We start from the raw sequence: 17,265 nt of genomic DNA on the forward strand, positions 1-17,265 counted from the left end.
TGTGTAAATATAAGTTCGTCAACTGAAACAAATGAATCACTCTGGGTGGAGATGTTGATGAGGAAGGTGGCTATGTATGTGTGGCAGAGGGTAGTTTGGAAATTTTTGTCTTCTTCTCAATTTTGCCATGAATCTAAAACCGCTCTACAAGTAATCTTAAAGTCTGTATTAAATGCTTAACTTTGAAGGTTAATATTTTTGTATATTTAAGTTTTATTTCTTTATTTTTTGAATAATCCATAATTTACAGCTTCTTCCATGAGCATATTTCTAAGTTTTATAATATATTTTTATTTCTACTAAACAGATTCTACTAAGACATTTTTTCTAAGGATAATGATATCTGAATCTGGGTGATTTTTTCCCCCTGTAACTAGTTCTTACTTTCATCTTTGTCTATATACCTGCTTACCTTCAGCTTTCTATTGATTATTGAAATGAAAAATTAATTTTTGGAGTAAATTGAGACCTAGGATCAGGTTGCCTTCTCTCAGTGATGACCTATATTTGCTTCTAGTAAGATACATACACATATTATAGTATATTATAATATATAATATTCTGAATATATATTATGAATATACTCAGATTAAATAAAATACTTTGATTTCCTAATTATAGTTATTGCTGTAATTTATTGATTTTCTTTCTTAAAAATGCTTATATACTATACAGGAAATTATATCAGCATTTTGCAAAAGTATTAAAGTATAAAATTGTTCACCTCAGTGTTCCTCAAAATAAGTAAAGGAAAAAATACTGACATTGTATTTATAATTTAGAAGTAAGAATCAAAAATTTTAATAAAAGATAAAAGAAAACCTATTAAGTGAAAATGCTGGGCATCTTACCTGCTGGGTCACTCTTGCAGCTAAATTCCCTCTAGTACTGTCTCCAGAGATACCAATTCTTCCAGGATTTACACATCTTTCAAGAATTTGGGGGTGTAAAAAGCATTTCAATGCGATGTACACATCTTCAAACTGAACTGGAAAATGGCACTTTGGGGTTGGTCTGTAGCTGTAGACAGAAAAACAATCACTGATTTATTTACCATTAAAAATTTTTAATTTAATTTTTATTTTCTATTGGGGTGCTCCAGGTGGTGCTAGTAGTAAAGGACCTGTCTGCCAATGCAGGAGACATAAGACACACAGGTTTGATCCCTGGGTCAGGAAGATCCCCAGAGAAGGGCAAGGCAACCCACTCAAGTATTCTTGCCTGGAGAATCACATGAACAGAGGAACCTGGCTACAGTCCTTGGGGTCACAAAGACTCAGACATGACTAAAGTGACTTAGCACGCACATAGTTGATTTACGTATTAGTTTCAAGTGTATAGTAAAGTGGTTCAGTTGTACATATGTCCATTCTTTTTCAGATAATTTTGCCACATAGGTTATTACAAAAGAATATATAGAATATTGAGTAGAGTTCCCTGTACTATAACCATTGATTCTTAGTCATATACTAAACTAAGGCAGGCACTTCTGATCCACAATCAAAAGTAAAATTTTGTTTTTATCAACAGCATATTTGTTGAAAAATGTATTTTTCCTAATCATAAAATGTGACTGGCAATCTCTGAATATCATTTTTATAATAAAAATTTAGAGTTTGATCAATTTGGTTCAATTTTGGGGGAAAACTTTCTAGCTGCTATCTTTTGCTGCTGCTGCTGCTTCTAAGTCACTTCAGTTGTGTCCAACTCTGTGCGACCCCATAGATGGCAGCCCACCAGGCTCCCCTGTCCCTGGGATTCTCCAGGCAAGAATACTGGAGTGGGTTGCCATTTCCTTCTCCAGTGAATGAAAGTGAAAAGTGAAAGTGAAGTTGCTCAGGCGTGTCTGACTCTTCATGACCCCATGGACTGCAGCCTACCAGGCTCCTCTGTCCGTGGGATTTTCCAGGCAAGAGTACTGGAGTGGGTTGCCATTTCCTTCTCCATCTTTTGCTAGCAACAAATATTTACAGAATGACTAGTTTTGGTAATTCCCATACTATTTCTTAAAAAATCAGTCATTATTATTACTTGTTTCTCCACAGTTATTTTTCCAACTTTATAAAATTATTCAAATTTTACATAATCTTAATTGCATTAGTCCATTAGTTCTTTATTTTCTAAGCTTTAAGTAGCTTCTCACAGAGAGTATATTCTATAGAAAATTTAAACCTTTTTCTTACTCTTTCTAAAGAGTGCTCTAAAAGGGACTTTAAGATAGGTTGTGTCTTACCTTTCATAGTTAACATGGTAATAGTTGCTTTATTCAATGGATTACTATCTTCTAGCCACCATTCCAAGCACTGTAACAGGTATTATAACATTTAATCCCCATATAAATGATGAATTTTGCAAATTATTAATATTTAGAGTTCTCATCCTTTAAAATATCACACAGTTACCAATTTGCAGACTCTACATTCAATCCCAGTCCTCTGGCCCCAAAGTCCACCTCCTTAGTACCCTACTAATTATAGGGGAAAAAACCAGAGCCAGTAGTTAAGTTCCTGTTATTCTGCAGCCTTGAACAACTTTTTAACTTTCTGGTGTTTGTTCCTTTTTGAAATATGTGTATGTCTTTTTTCTCCAATGCTGGACTGGACGGCCTCTGGCATTAGGTTTCTCTATTTATAGTCAGTCTCATCAGGGGCATGGATTAATTTTTGCCATAAAAGACACTCTATATAGCTGACTGTATGTTGATATGTAAGGCACGGGGCCTAAAATCAAATGAACACAGCTCTGACTTGGTTGATGTGACAACTGTATCAATCTGTCTGCTGTCCATCTTGACAGAAGGTCATAGGTATAATAATCTGAAATAAAAGAAAATATAATGGATTACTAATAACAACTGAAAAATGGTACTGTTAAGAATAAAGTTTACTGGCAATGTTGTAAATTTCTTCCCTTTATTGTGAAATACTAACAAAAGGAAAAAAAAAAAAACTAACCCTAGTTTCATGTTGATCAATGCACATATTCACATCTCAATAGAATGTGAATCATTCTCTTTGGTGATCCTTTCATTTGTCCCTAATCAGCTTTCTTTTCCATTTGAGAAATTTTTCAATTGCCTAGTCCAAATTAGCTTTGTTTACCTGCCTTTAATGCAACTGACATGTAGTTAGAGGCTGGGAATGCAAATATGTAGAGATATGTTCTCTGACTTTAAGGTGCTCACATCAATGAGGTATACAGGCACAGATACAGGTCAACAACAAAATTACAAAAGAAAATAAAATAGTGTGAGTGGGCAGCAGTGTTGAGATATAGGGGAGAAATCTCTCATTAAACCTCCCAAGGGTTCTGGGTAGAATTTAGAAAGGATTTTAGTAGACTAGAGACTACAAATTTGTATAAATATTTTCTATGAGAATGTGTGTGTGTGTCTCGGGAATTAGCACTCATATAAAGTACAAATCTATCAAAATAGTTTGAGGAACAAAGCTTTCAGCATTTGGGCCCACTTGAAAGACAAATTAGCCATGGTAAAAAATTTTTACTTTAGAAACACACTATATCAACAGCAGTTAATAATACTGCCTATTCATTGTAATCTTTTAGTTGCTGCTAAGTCGCTTCAGTCGTGTCCGACTCTGTGCGACCCCATCGAGGGCAGCCCACCAGGCTCCCCACCCCTGGGATTCTCCAGGCAAGATCACTGGAGTGGGTTGCCATTTCCTTCTCCAATGCATGAAAGTGAAAAGTGAAAGCGAAGTCGCTCAGTCGTGTCCGACTCCTAGCGACCCCATGGACCGCAGCCTATTGGGCTCCTCCGTCCACGGGATTCTCCAGGCAAGAGCCCTGGAGTGGGGTGCCATTGCCTTCAGCACTTCCTTAATTACTTTTCATACAATCAACTCCACATACCTACAACTAACTTACAACCTCTCCACTGAAGTCTTCTTCCCTCTCCTAGGAAGACTTGTTCCTCCTTTTGTGTGCTGGCAGAGCTTTGCCCTCAGATCTCTTTCACTATTCATTTATCATAGCATCATTATATAATTTCTGCCCTCATGCAATCAATAAAATTGTCCATGAGGCATTCTTTAACTTTTCAGGACGCCTTTAGCATTAGGTATTGACAACTCCATCCTCTTTCCTGGTATTCTCTTGTTTCTAGGTTTCTCTTGTATCTCTGACCATTTTTAGTCCTACAGTGTGGCTGTCATCTCTTCTTGCACCATTTGAAAATATTAATAGTTTCATGCCAACACTCCCTAAGTCACGCAGCCTAGAACACTGGCAATCAAGCTCGCTTCAGACCTAGGGAACTGGGGCACTGCTCAGGGTTCCAACATTAGAAGGACTGTTTGGATTTCTTTGGTAACTGCTCCACCACAGGGTATAGACCCAGCAGGGCACAGTGGCATGTCTTTCCTTTGCAAACCACACTCTCAGTACCTTGGACCTTGGGCCTGGAATAGAATTTTGCTCAATGGTACCCCACTCCAGTACTCTTGCCTGGAAAATCCCATGGACGGAGGGCCTGGTGGGCTGTAGTCCATGGGGTCGCTAAGAGTCAGACACGACTGAGCAACTTCACTTTCACTTTTAATCCACAGTCCTATCCATTGTGATATCCTTCCTTAAAAAAAATTTCCTAAAAGTCTTTTTAACATAAAAACAAAACTACTTTTCTGAATACATTTTGATTTGGGAAAGGGATAGAAATGTTGCTGAGGGAAAAATAAGAAAGAAAACATAACTCATTATTTAGTTGTATGCTCTTAAGCAGGAGATGATTTCAAGAAAGCAGACTATACTTTAACATTTAATTTAAAAAACTGAACATTTTTTGACCTCTATATGGTGCCACTGGGAAAGCATACTTGAAGTATAATCATTTGAGTCTTGAAAGATAAATAAGATATTTGCAGCAATATGTTAGTAAGCTCAAAAGACAAAGAAATGATTTTATTTTCTAAGGAGCTTCATCTTCATTCTGGAAAATTCATAAGTTCTGTTAGTGAGTGGTAGGATCAGAAACTCTCATAATTTTTGTAACAGAAATGTTTTAAAATCCAAATGTTAATAAACATTTATTTAGAATGAGATTTCAAAAACTCCATTAATTCATGTTGCTTGAATGAAATGAGTCTCAGAAGCAGAAACACGATATTTAACTTATAGATCATAGTATGAGAGTAATAATTTATATTATATGAAGTGAATCTTCCAAAACATCACCCTTATCATTACTACCCAAACAGCAACTACCACCATGGATAAAAAACAATCCCCTTCTTAATGATTTTGGCTTCCATTAGCATACATATATATGGACAGGAATGTTGTTAAATGTTGTATCTTTCACAGTTACATTTTCATCTGATATTGGTGAAATGCTTTGAAAGCCTGAAAAGAATGCCATGAATCCATAAATTGGTTTAGCCCCAGTATTTCAGCACACAGGGCCTAAAATAAAACAGACATACACATCTATTCTAAATGCAAAAGCTGTTTTTGATCCAAGAGTGCACATTAATATTCAATATGACACCAAAAGTTTTAGTTGCAATCTTTCAGAAAATCTGTCGTGATACCACCAGAAGATATACAAACCCAGATGCTTTATTACCATATGATGATTTCCCATAAGTGACAGTAATTCTTTACTTATACAGTCATCCAATAGGAGTATTAATATGAAATATATAATTTTGTATTAAATACAGTCAATGACCAGGAGAACTAAGCAAACATTATTCTCAGAGCCAAAAGAAAGACTTAAGTTATAAAAGGACATCCTTTTTAATATGTTGTCTAGGTTGGTCATACCTTTCCTTCCAAGGAGGAAGCATCTTTTAATTTCATGGCTGCAGTCACCATCTGCAGTGATTTTGGAGCCCAGAAAAGTAAAGTCTCCCACTGTTACAACTGTTTTCCCATCTATTTGCCATGAAGTGATGGGACTGGATGCCATGATCTTCGTTTTCTGAATGTTGAGCTTTAAGCCAAGTTTTTCACTCTTCTCTTTCACTTTCATCAAGAGGCTCTTTAGTTATTGTTCACTTTCTGCCATAAGGGTGGTGTCATCTGCATATCTGAGGTTATTGATATTTCTCCCGGCAATCTTGATTCCAGCTTGTGCTTCATTCAGCCCAGCGTTTCTCATGATGTACTCTGCATAGAAGTTAAATAAGCAGGGTGACAATACACAGCCTTGACGTACTCCTTTTCCTATTAGGAACCAGTCTATTGTTCCATGTCCAGTTCTAACTGTTGCTTCCTGACCTGCATACAGGTTTCTCAAGAGGCAGGTCAGGTGGTCTGGTATTCCCATCTCTTTCAGAATTTTCCACAGTTTCTAGTGATCCACACAGTCAAAGGCTTTGGCATAGTCAATAAAGCAGAAATAGATGTTTTTCTGGAACTCTCTTGCTTTTTTGATGATCCAGCAGATGTTGGCAATTTGATCTCTGGTCCCTTTGCTTTTTCTAAAGCCTGCTTGAACATCTGGAAGTTCATGGTCCATGTATTGCTGAAGCCTGGCTTGGAGAATTTTGAGCATTACTTTATTAGCATGTGAGATGAGTGCAATTGTGCAGTAGTTTGATGATGAGTGCAAATCTTTGGCATTGCCTTTCTTTGGGATTGGAATGAAAACTGACCTTTTCCAGTCCTGTGGCCACTGCTGAGTTTTCCAAATTGGCTGGCATATTGAGTGCAGCACTTTCACAGCATCATCTTTCAGGATTTGGAATAGCTCCACTGGAATTCCATCACCTCCACTAGCTTTGTTCATAGTGATGCTTTCTAAGGCTCACTTGACTTCACATTCCAGGATGTCTGGCTCTAGGTGAGTGATCACACCATCATGATTATCTGGGTTGTGAAGCTCTTTTTTGTACAGTTCTTCTGTGTATTCTTGTCACCTCTTCTTAATATCTTCTACTTCTGTTAGGTCCACACCATTTCTGTCCTTTATCGAGCCCATCTTTGCATGAAATGTTCTGTTAGTATCTCTAATTTTCTTGAAGAGGTCTCTAATCTTTCCTATGACAAACCTAGAGTCTGTATCATTTAGCTGTACAGCAGAAACTAACACAACATTGTCAAGCAATTGCACCCCAATAAAAACAAAACAACAAAAGGTGTTTCTAGTTCCTTGGCCCAATGACTATTCTTTCTTGCTATATGTTCACAGTTTCCTAATTATTAATTTTGAGGGAGATGTTTGACACTCAGGTGAGGTCTGAAGCAAAGGCTTATACTTTAAGAGAGAGGGAACACACGGAGTTGGATAGCTGAGATGGCCCGAAAAGATTCTACTCGCTTTCATTAGCAGCTGCCAGCTTCAACCCTATGATCTCAAGGTCTCCACTTGTAATTATGCAACCATTTCAGACTCAATTCAGTTCTTGCTTAACAAGCACCCTTACTTCTTGACAGCCTCCAATCCTAATTCTTGACAAAGAATTTTGTAACTTTGTGGTATTTCCTATACAAGTCTCTCCCATTTTATACTGTGGTGGAGCATAATTCAAGTGCTTCTCAAAATACAGATTTGAGATATAGCTTTTCCAAGCTATATTCTCAGTTTGGCTCAAGTAAAACTCTTTTCTATTCCTATTGTAGATTGTTGATTATTTCCATTAACAATTTTTATGCTCCCTTTGAAAAATGTCTAATCAAATACTTTTCTTTCAAAAGAAAGCTTTTTTTTATTGAGTTGCATGAGTTATTTGTGTATTTTGGATATTAACTCTTTATTGGAGAGTCATCTGCAAATATTTTCTCCCATTTCACAGGTTGCCTTTTCATTTTGTTGATGGTTTCCTTTGTTGTGCAGAAACTTTTTAGTTTGATGTAGTCTCACTTTTATTGTTATTATTATTATTGCTGCACTTATTTAGGTGTCAAATCCAAAAAATCATTGCCAAGACCAATGTTAGGATATCTGTATAACCATATTTATTGCAGCATTATTTATAGTAGGCAAGTATGGACATGACTGTTACCAAGAAAGGATTTGCTGCCCAACCTGCATAGAAACCAATACTATGGTAATGGCTTCTGAGAAAAGAAAAAGCTCTATTGTCAGGTTGAAGGGCAAGGACATAGGCGGGCTTCAAATCTGTCTGCACAATTCAGGGTTCAGGGCAAAATTTAAAAGGCCAGAGGGAACAAGCTTATATGCACAAATGCTTATGGGGCAGGTTTTGATTAGGTTTTAGAATGTGACCATTTATGGTAAGGATGGTAAAGGGGCTTCAGCACTGAATCTTTTTGGAAAATGGACTCTTTGCTTCTGAAAGGATTCTAACATTCAGGTTCCAGTCACATCCCAGTTCTTTGATTTGGGTGTGTGTGTGTGTGTGTGTGTGTGTGTGTAGGTGGGGGGGAGTCAGGGGATTTTAGTTACAGTTGTTGTTGTTGCTGCTGCTGCTGCTAAGTCGCTTCAGTTGTGTCCGACTCTGTGCGACCCCATAGACGGCAGCCCACCAGGCTCCCCTGTCCCTGGGATTCTCCAGGCAAGAATACTGGAGTGGGTTGCCATTTCCTTCTCCAATGTATGAAAGTGAAAAGTGAAAGTGAAGTCACTCGGTCGTGTCCGACTCTTCACGACGCCATGGACTGCAGCCTACCAGGCTCCTCTGTCCATGGGATTTTCCAGGCAAGAGTACTGGAGTGTGGTGCCGTTGCCTTGAGGTAAAAAATTTCTCTGTTGTGCATATTTTGGCTGCATGACTTGTAGTTCTGTTGTCTTTAGGAAACAACAGAGTATTTTGGTAGAAACAGGATAAAGATAACTTGGGCTGCTTTTTTTGTTACACAACCTCAGTTCAGTTCAGTGGCTCAGTCGTCTCTGACTCTTTGTGACCCCATGGACTGCAGCACGCCAGGCTTCCTTTTCCATCACCAACTCAAACTCATGTCCATTGAGTTAGTGATGCCAACAAACCATCTCATCCTCTGTCGTTCACTTCTTCTCCTGCCTTCAATCTTTCCCAGCATCAGGGTCTTTTCCAATGAGTCAGTTCTTCCAATCAGGTGGCAAAAGTATTGGAGTTTCAGCTTTAGCATCAGTCCTTCCAGTAAATATTCAGCACTGATTTCCTTTAGGTTTGAACTCCTTGCAGTCCAAGGGACTCTCAAGAGTCTTCAACATGAAAGTTTAAAGCATCAATTCTTCAACGTCAATTTTCTTTATGGTCCAACACTCACATCCATACATGACTACTGAAAAAACCATAGCTTTGACTACCTTTGTCGGTAAAGTAATGTCTCTGCTTTTTAATATGCTGTCTATGTTTATCATAGCTTTTCTTCTAAGGAGCAAGTGTCTTTTAATTTCATGGCTGCAGTCACCATCTGCAGTGATTTTGGAGCCTCTGAAAATAAAGTCTGTCACTGTTTCCATTGTTTCCCCATCAATTTGCCATTAAGTGATGGGACCTGATACCATGATTTTAGTTTCTTGTTCTTTTTAAAATTAATTTATTTATTTTAATTGGGGGCATTACTTTACAACATTGTAGTGATTTTTGCCATTCATTGACATGAATGTGCCATGGGTGTACATGTGTCCCCCATCATGAACCCCCTTCCCACCTCCCTCCCCATCCTATCCCTCAGGCTTGTCCCAGAGCACTGGCTTTGAGTGCCATGTTTCATGCATTGAACTTGGACTGGTGATCTGTTTCATATATGGTAATATACATGTTTCAATGTTATTCTCTCAAATCATCCCACCCTCGCCTTTTCCCAAAGAGTCCAAAAGTCTGTTCTTTATATCTGTGTCTCTTTTGCTGTCTCGCATATAGGGTCATCGTTACCATCTTTATAAATTCCATATGTATGCATTAATATACTGTATTGGTGTTTCTCTTTCTGACTTACTTCACTCTGTATAACAGGCTCCAGTTTCATCCATCTCATTAGAACTGATTCAAATGTGTTCTTTTTAATAGCTGAGTAATATTCCATCGTGTATATGTACCACAGCTTTCTTATTGATTTGTCTGCCAATGAACATCTAGGTTGCTTCCATGTCCTAGCTATTGTAAACAGTGCTGCGATGAACACTGGGGTACATGTGTCTCTTTCAGTTCTGGTTTCCTCAATGGGATTGACAGCAGTGGGATTGCTGGTTTGTATGGCAGTTCTATTTCAAGTTTTTAAAGGAATTTCCATACTGGTCTCCTCAATGGCTATACTAGTTTTCATTTCCACCAACAGTGTAGGAGGGTTCCCTTTTCTCCACACTCTCTCTAGCATTTATTGTTTGTAGACTTTTTGATGGTAGCCATTCTGACCAGTTAAGAAGACTCTTGAGAGTCCCTTGGACTGCAAGGAGATCCAACCAGTCTATCCTAAAGGAGAACAGTCCTGGGTGTTCATTGGAAGAACTGATTCTGAAGCTGAAATGCCAATACTTTGGCCACCTGGTGTGAAGAGCTGACTCATTTGAAAAGACCCTGATGATGGGAAAGGTTGAGGGCAGGAGGAGAAGGGGACGGCAGAGGATGAGATTGCTGGATGGCATCACTGACTCGATGGACATGAGTTTGGGTAGACTGCAGGAGTTGGTGATGGACAGGGAGGCCTGGCATGCTGTGGTTCATGGGGTTGCAAAGAATCGGACACAACTGAGCGACTGAACTGAACTGAACTGATTCTGAACGGTGTGAGATGGTACCTCATTGTGGTTTTGATTTGTGTTTCGCCAATAATGAGTGATGTTGAGCATCTTTTCTTGTGTTTGTTAGCTATCCATATGTCTTCTTTGGAGAAATGTCTGTTTAGTTCTTTGGCCCATTTTTTTTTTTAAATTGGGTCATTTATTTTTCTGGTATTGAACTGCATAAGCTTCTTGTATATTTTGGAAATTAATTATTTGTCAGTTTCTTCATTTGCTATTATTTTCTCCCATTCTTAAGGCTGTCTTTTCACCTTGTTTATAGTTTCCTTCATTATGCAAAAGCATATAAGTTTAATTAGGTTCCATTAGTTTATTTTTGCTTTTACAGGTGGTTGACCAGTTTTCCCAGCACCACTTGTTAAAGAAATTGTCTTTTCTCCATTGTGTATTTTTGCCTCCTTTGTCAAAGATAAGGGGTCCATAGGTGCATGGATTTATCTATGGGCTTTCTATTTTGTTCCATTGATCTATATTTCTGTCTTTGTGCCAGTACCATACTGTCTTGATGACTGTAGCTTTGCAATACAGTCTGAAGTCAGGCAGGTTGAATCCTCCAGTTTCATTCTTCTTTCTCAAGATTGCTTTGACCATTTGAGGTTTTTTGTATTTCCATACTAATTGTGAAATTATTTGTTCTAGTTCTGTGAAAAATACCGATGGTAGCTTGATAAAGATTGCATTGAATCTATAGATTGCTTTGGGTAGTGTGCTCATTTTCACTATATTGATTCTTCTGGCCCATGAAAATGGTATATTTATCCATCTATTTGTGTCATCTTTGATTTCTTTTGCCAGTGTTTGATAGTTTTCTATGTACAGGTCTTTTGTTTCTTTAGGTAGATTTATTTCTAAATATTTTATTCTTTTCATCACAATGGTGAATGGAATTGTCTCCTTAATTTCTCTTTCCTCTTTCTCATTGTTAGTGTACAGGAACACAAGGGATATCTGTATATTAATTTTATATCCTGAAACTTTACTATATTCATTGATTAGCTCTAGTAATTTTCTGGTGGTGTCTTTAGGGTTTTCTATGTAGAGGATCATGTCATCTGCACACAGTGAGCATATTACTTCTTTTCCAATCTGGATTCCTTTTATTTCTTTTTCTTCTCTGATTGCTGTGGCCAAAACTTCCAAAACTATGTTGAATAGTAGTGGTGAGAGTGGGCACCCTTGTCTTGTTCCTGATTTTAAGGGAAATGCTTTCAATTTTTCAACATTGAAGATAATGTTTGCTGTCATTTTATCATATATGGTTTTCATTATATTGAGATACTCCCTCTATGCCAGCTTTCTGTTTTTTTGTTTTTGTTTTTTAATCATAAATGGATGCTGAATTTTGCCAAAGGCTTTCCCTGCATCTGTTGAGATAATCATCTGGCTTTTATCTTTTAATTTGTTAATGTGGTGTATCACATTGATTGATTTGTGAATATTGAAGAATCCTTACATCCTTGGGATGAAACCCACTTGGTCATGAAGTATGATCTTTTTTTAATATGTTGTTGGATTCTGTCTGCTAGAATTTTGTTGAGGATTTTTGTATCTAAGTTATTCAGTGATATTGGCCTGTAGTTTTCTTTTTTTGTGGCATCTTTGTCTGGTTTTGATATTAGGGATTTTTGAATGTTGAGTTTTAAACCAGCTTTTGCACTCTCCTCTTTCACTTTCATCGAGAGGCTCTTCAGTTCCTCTTCACTTTCTGCCATAAGATGATGTATTCTGCATATCTGAGGTTATTGGTATTTCCTCCGGCAATCTTGATTCCAGCTTGTACTTTATCCAGCCTGGCATTTTGCATGATGTACTCTGCATATAAGTTAAATAAGCAGGGTGACAATATACAGCCTTTATATACTCCTTTCCCAATTTGGACCAGTCTGTTGTTCCATGTCTGGTTCTAACTGTTGCTTCTCGACCTGCATACAGATTTCTCAGGAGGCAAGTAAGCTGGTCTGGTAGACCCATCTCTTGAAGAATTTTCCACAGTTTGTTGTCCAAACAGTCAAAGGCTTTGGCATAGTCAATAAAGCAGAAGTAGATATTTTTCTGGAACTCTCTTGCTTTTCTATGATCCAGCAGATAGCAGCAATTTGATCTCTGGTTCCTCTTCCTTTTCTAAATCCAGCTTGAACATCTGGAAGATCTCAGTTCACATACTGTTGAAGCCACACTTGGAGAATTTTGAGCATTACTTTGCCAGTGTGTGAGATGACGGAAATGGAGGGGTAGTTTTTACATTCTTTGGCATTGTCTTTCTTAGGAATTGGAATTAAAACTGACATTTTCCAGTCCTGTGGCCACTGTGGAGTTTTCCAAATTTGCTGGCAATTTTGTTGCAACACTTTCACAGCATCATCTTTTAGGATTTGAAATACCTCAACTGGAATTCCCCCACTTCCACTAGCTTTGTTCATAGCTATGCTTCCAAAGGCCCATTTGACTTTGCATTCCAGGATGTCAGGCTCTAGGTGAGTAATCACACCATCCTGGTTATCTGGGTCATGAAGATCTTTTTTGTATAGTTTTTCTGTGTATTCTTGCCACCTCTTCTTAATATCTTCTGCTTCTGTTAGGTCCATAATATTTCTGTCCTTTATTGTGCCCATCTTTGCATGAAATGTTCCCTTGTTATCTCTACTATTCTTGAAGAGATCTCTAATGTTTCCCAGTTTAATGTTTCCCTCTATTTCTTTGCATTGATCACTTAGAAGGCTTTCTTATCTCTCCTTCCTATTCTTTGGAACTCTGCATTCAGATGGGTATATCTTTCCTTTCTCCTTTGCCTTTAGCTCCCTTTCTTTTCTCAGCTATTTGTAAGGCCTCCTCAGACAATCATTTTGCCTTTTTGCACTTCTTTTTCTTAGGATGGTTTTTATCACTGCCTTCTGCATCATGTCATGAACCTCCAGCCATAGTTCTTCTGGAACTTTGTCTATCAAATCTAATCCCTTGGATCTATTTGTTACTTCCACTGTATAATCCTAAGAGATTTGTTTTAGGTCATACCTGAATTGTCTAGTGGTATTCCCTACTTTCTTTAATTTAAGTTGAATTTTGCAATAAGGAGTTCATGATCTGAATCATAGAAAACTAACCAAATTCATCACATAGACAACATCCCTGTCTAACTCAATGAAGCTATGAACCATGTGTGTAGGGCCAACCATGATGGGTGGGTCATAGTGAAGAGTTTTGACAAAATGTGGTCTACTGGAGAAGATAATGGCAAACCACTTCAGTATGCTTGCTTTGAGAAGAAGAAACAGAATGAAAAGAGAAAACAATACAACACTGAAAGATAAACTCCCCAGGTCAGTAGGTGCCCAATACATTACTGGAGAAGAGTGGAGAAGTAACTCCAGAAAGAATGAAGAGATGGAGCCAAAGTGAAAACAATGCCCAGTTGTCAATGTGACTGATGACAGAAGTAAAGTCCAATGCTGTAAAAAAACAATATTGCATAGGAAAGGGGAATGTTAGGTCCATGAATCAAGGTAAATTGCAAGTGGTCAAACAGGAGATGGCAAGAGTGAACATAGACATTTTAGGAATCAGTGAACTAAAATGGGCTGGGATGTGTGAATTTAATGCAGATGACCACTATATGTACTACTGTTGGCAAGAATCCCTTAGAAGAAATGGAGTATCCCTCGTATTCAACAAAAGAGTCTGAAATGCAGTACTTGGGTGCAATCTCAAAAATGACAGAATGATCTCTGTTCATTTCCAAGGCAAACCAATCAGTATCACAGTAATCCAAGTCTATGCCCCAACCACTAATCCCGAAAAAGCTGAAGTTGAACAGTTCTTTGAAGACCTACAAGACCTTCTAGAACTAACATCCCCAAAATGTACTTTTCATCATAGTGGAATGGAATGCAAAAGTAGGAAGTCAAGAGGTACCTGGAGTAACAGGCAAGTTTGGCTTTGGAGTACAAAATTAAGCAGCACAAAGGCTAACAGAGTTTTCTCAAGAGAACATACTGGTCATAGCCAACACCCTCTTCCAACAACACAAGAGAGGACTCTACACAACCTAAGTGTCAACAAATAAATGGATCAAGAAATGTTAAATAATACACATATTTAGCCTTTACAAAAGGAGATCCTATCATTTACAAAACATGGATGAATCTGGAATGCATCATGCTGAGTAAAATAAGCCAGAGAGAAAAAGACAGATACTGCATCAGTTCAGTTCAGTTCAGTTCATTTGCTCAGTCGCGTCCGACTCTTTGCAACCCCGTGAATTGCAGCACGCCAGGCCTCCCTGTCCATCACCAACTCCCAGAGTTCACTCAGACTCAACGTCCATTGAGTCAGTGATGCCATCCAGCCATCTCATCCTCTGTCGTCCCCTTCTCCTCCTGCCCCCAATCCCTCCCAGCATCAGAGTCTTTTCCAGTGAGTCAACTGTTACCACTTATATGTAGAATCTGTTTGTTTTTTTTTTTTAAGCCAAATTGAAGACAGGAAAGTGGTTTCCAGGGACTGACGTGGGTGGAGGAAATAGGGCGAAGCTGGTAAAATGGTAGAGACGTTCACAGTAGGATGAATATAAAATCAATAAGGTCTAAAGATATAATGTGCTAACAAGATGACTATCGTTGACACTTATACAATTGAAGTTAGCTGAGAGAACTTAAATGTTCTCACCAAAAAAAGGTAAATGTGTGGGTGATGGATGTTTTAATTAAGGGAGGGAATCCTTTCACAATTATATGCTATAGAGTAAGAAGTTGAAGTTTCTGAGTATGGATCAAGTAGAGAAAGCTAAGTTACATCATAACCTACATAATAAAGGTATTTACTTTTAAAATATAATAAGCATATCATGTTTATAATCTTAAAAATAAGGTCATTGAAACTGACACAATTGCTACTTGTATGGTCTAAGGTAAGGTTATTCTTGATGCAATAATTTCATTTATAATAAAAGCCTGTCAGTTATATAATAGGGCTGTTGTTTGAATTAAAGTATAGAGATCTAAGCATAAATTTTGGCATCTTGGAGGTCTTCATTAAATTGCAATGTTATCATTACTGTTATTATCAATATACATATTATTTTAAAATTACAGTAAGAAAGGAATACAATCTAAATTCATGCCCAGGGAATTTCCTGGCTGTCCAGTGGTTAGGACACTGTGCTTTCACTGCAGGGCATCTGGGTTCAACTCCTCATCAGGAAATAGGATCCCCCAAGCCATGAGGTATGGCCAAAAAAATAAAAAAAAATCATGCCCAGATAGATATCACTTCACTCATCCTCTATTTAAAACAATTTACTCCTTGGTGCTGCCTAAATTGCTGGATTGAAATATGAAGCACAGCAATTTAATGCATGAACCCTAAAAAACCACTGCTCTAGCAAAGTGGGTGGCAACATAGAAAAGGCCAAGAATAACCAAAGCAGAAAGTATAGTAGAATAAAGGCATAATCAACTATGAGAGTTAAAATCTTCTTCTTGACTGTTGAAGAATTATTAATCCACTGAAAAGTAGAGAAAAATAATTCTAATCAGAATTCTATGAATTAAAGGAGTATAGGTTTTACACGAATATGTTGATTTTTCTCCCTACTCTCCACCTGGATCACTCTCTCTCTTCTAGATAATGCACACGCTGTAAGAGTCAAGCAAGTCAGGCTCTCAAAAGTGAGCTGTTTTCTATATATAGGTCTTTAGTTTCTTTAGGTAGATATATTCCTAAGTATTTTATTCTTTTCGTTGCAATGGTGAATGGAATTGTTTCCTTAATTTCTCTTTCTGTTTTCTCATTATTAGTGTATAGGAATGCAAGGGATTTCTGTGTGTTGATTTTATATCCTGCAACTTTACTATAATCATTGATTAGTTCTAGTAATTTTCTGGTGGAGTCTTTAGGGTTTTCTATGTAGAGGATCATGTCATCTGCAAATAGTGAGAGTTTTACTTCTCCTTTTCCAATTTGAATTCCTTTTATTTCTTTTTCTGCTCTGATTGCTGTGGCCAAAACTTCCAAAACTATGTTGAATAGTAATGGTGAAAGTGGGCACCCTTGTCTTGTTCCTGACTTTAGAGGAAATGCTTTCAATTTTTCACCATTGAGGATAATGTTTGCAGTGGGTTTGTCATATATAGCTTTTATTATGTTGAGGTATGTTTCCTCTATTCCTGCTTTCTGGAGAGTTTTTATCATAAATGGGTGTTGAATTTTGTCAAAGGCTTTCTCTGCATCTATTGAGATAATCATATGGTTTTTATTTTTCAATTTGTTAATGTGGTGTATTACATTGATTGATTTGTGGATAAAAGAATGAAACTAGAACACTTTCTAACACCATATACAAAAATAAACTCAAAATGGATTAAAGATCTCAACGTAAGACCAGAAACTATAAAACTCCTAGAGGAGAACATAGGCAAAACACTCTCTGACATACATCACAGCAGGATCCTCTATGACCCACCTCCCAGAATATTGGAAATAAAAGCAAAAATAAACAAATGGGACCTAATTAAACTTAAAAGCTTCTGCACATCAAAGGAAACTATTAGCAAGGTGAAAAGACAGCCTTCAGAATGGGAGAAAATAATAGCAAATGAAGCAACCGACAAAAAACTAAT

Source organism: Bos taurus, chromosome 1, assembly GCF_002263795.3.
Source record: "Bos taurus isolate L1 Dominette 01449 registration number 42190680 breed Hereford chromosome 1, ARS-UCD2.0, whole genome shotgun sequence".
Taxonomy (NCBI): Eukaryota; Metazoa; Chordata; class Mammalia; order Artiodactyla; family Bovidae; genus Bos; species Bos taurus.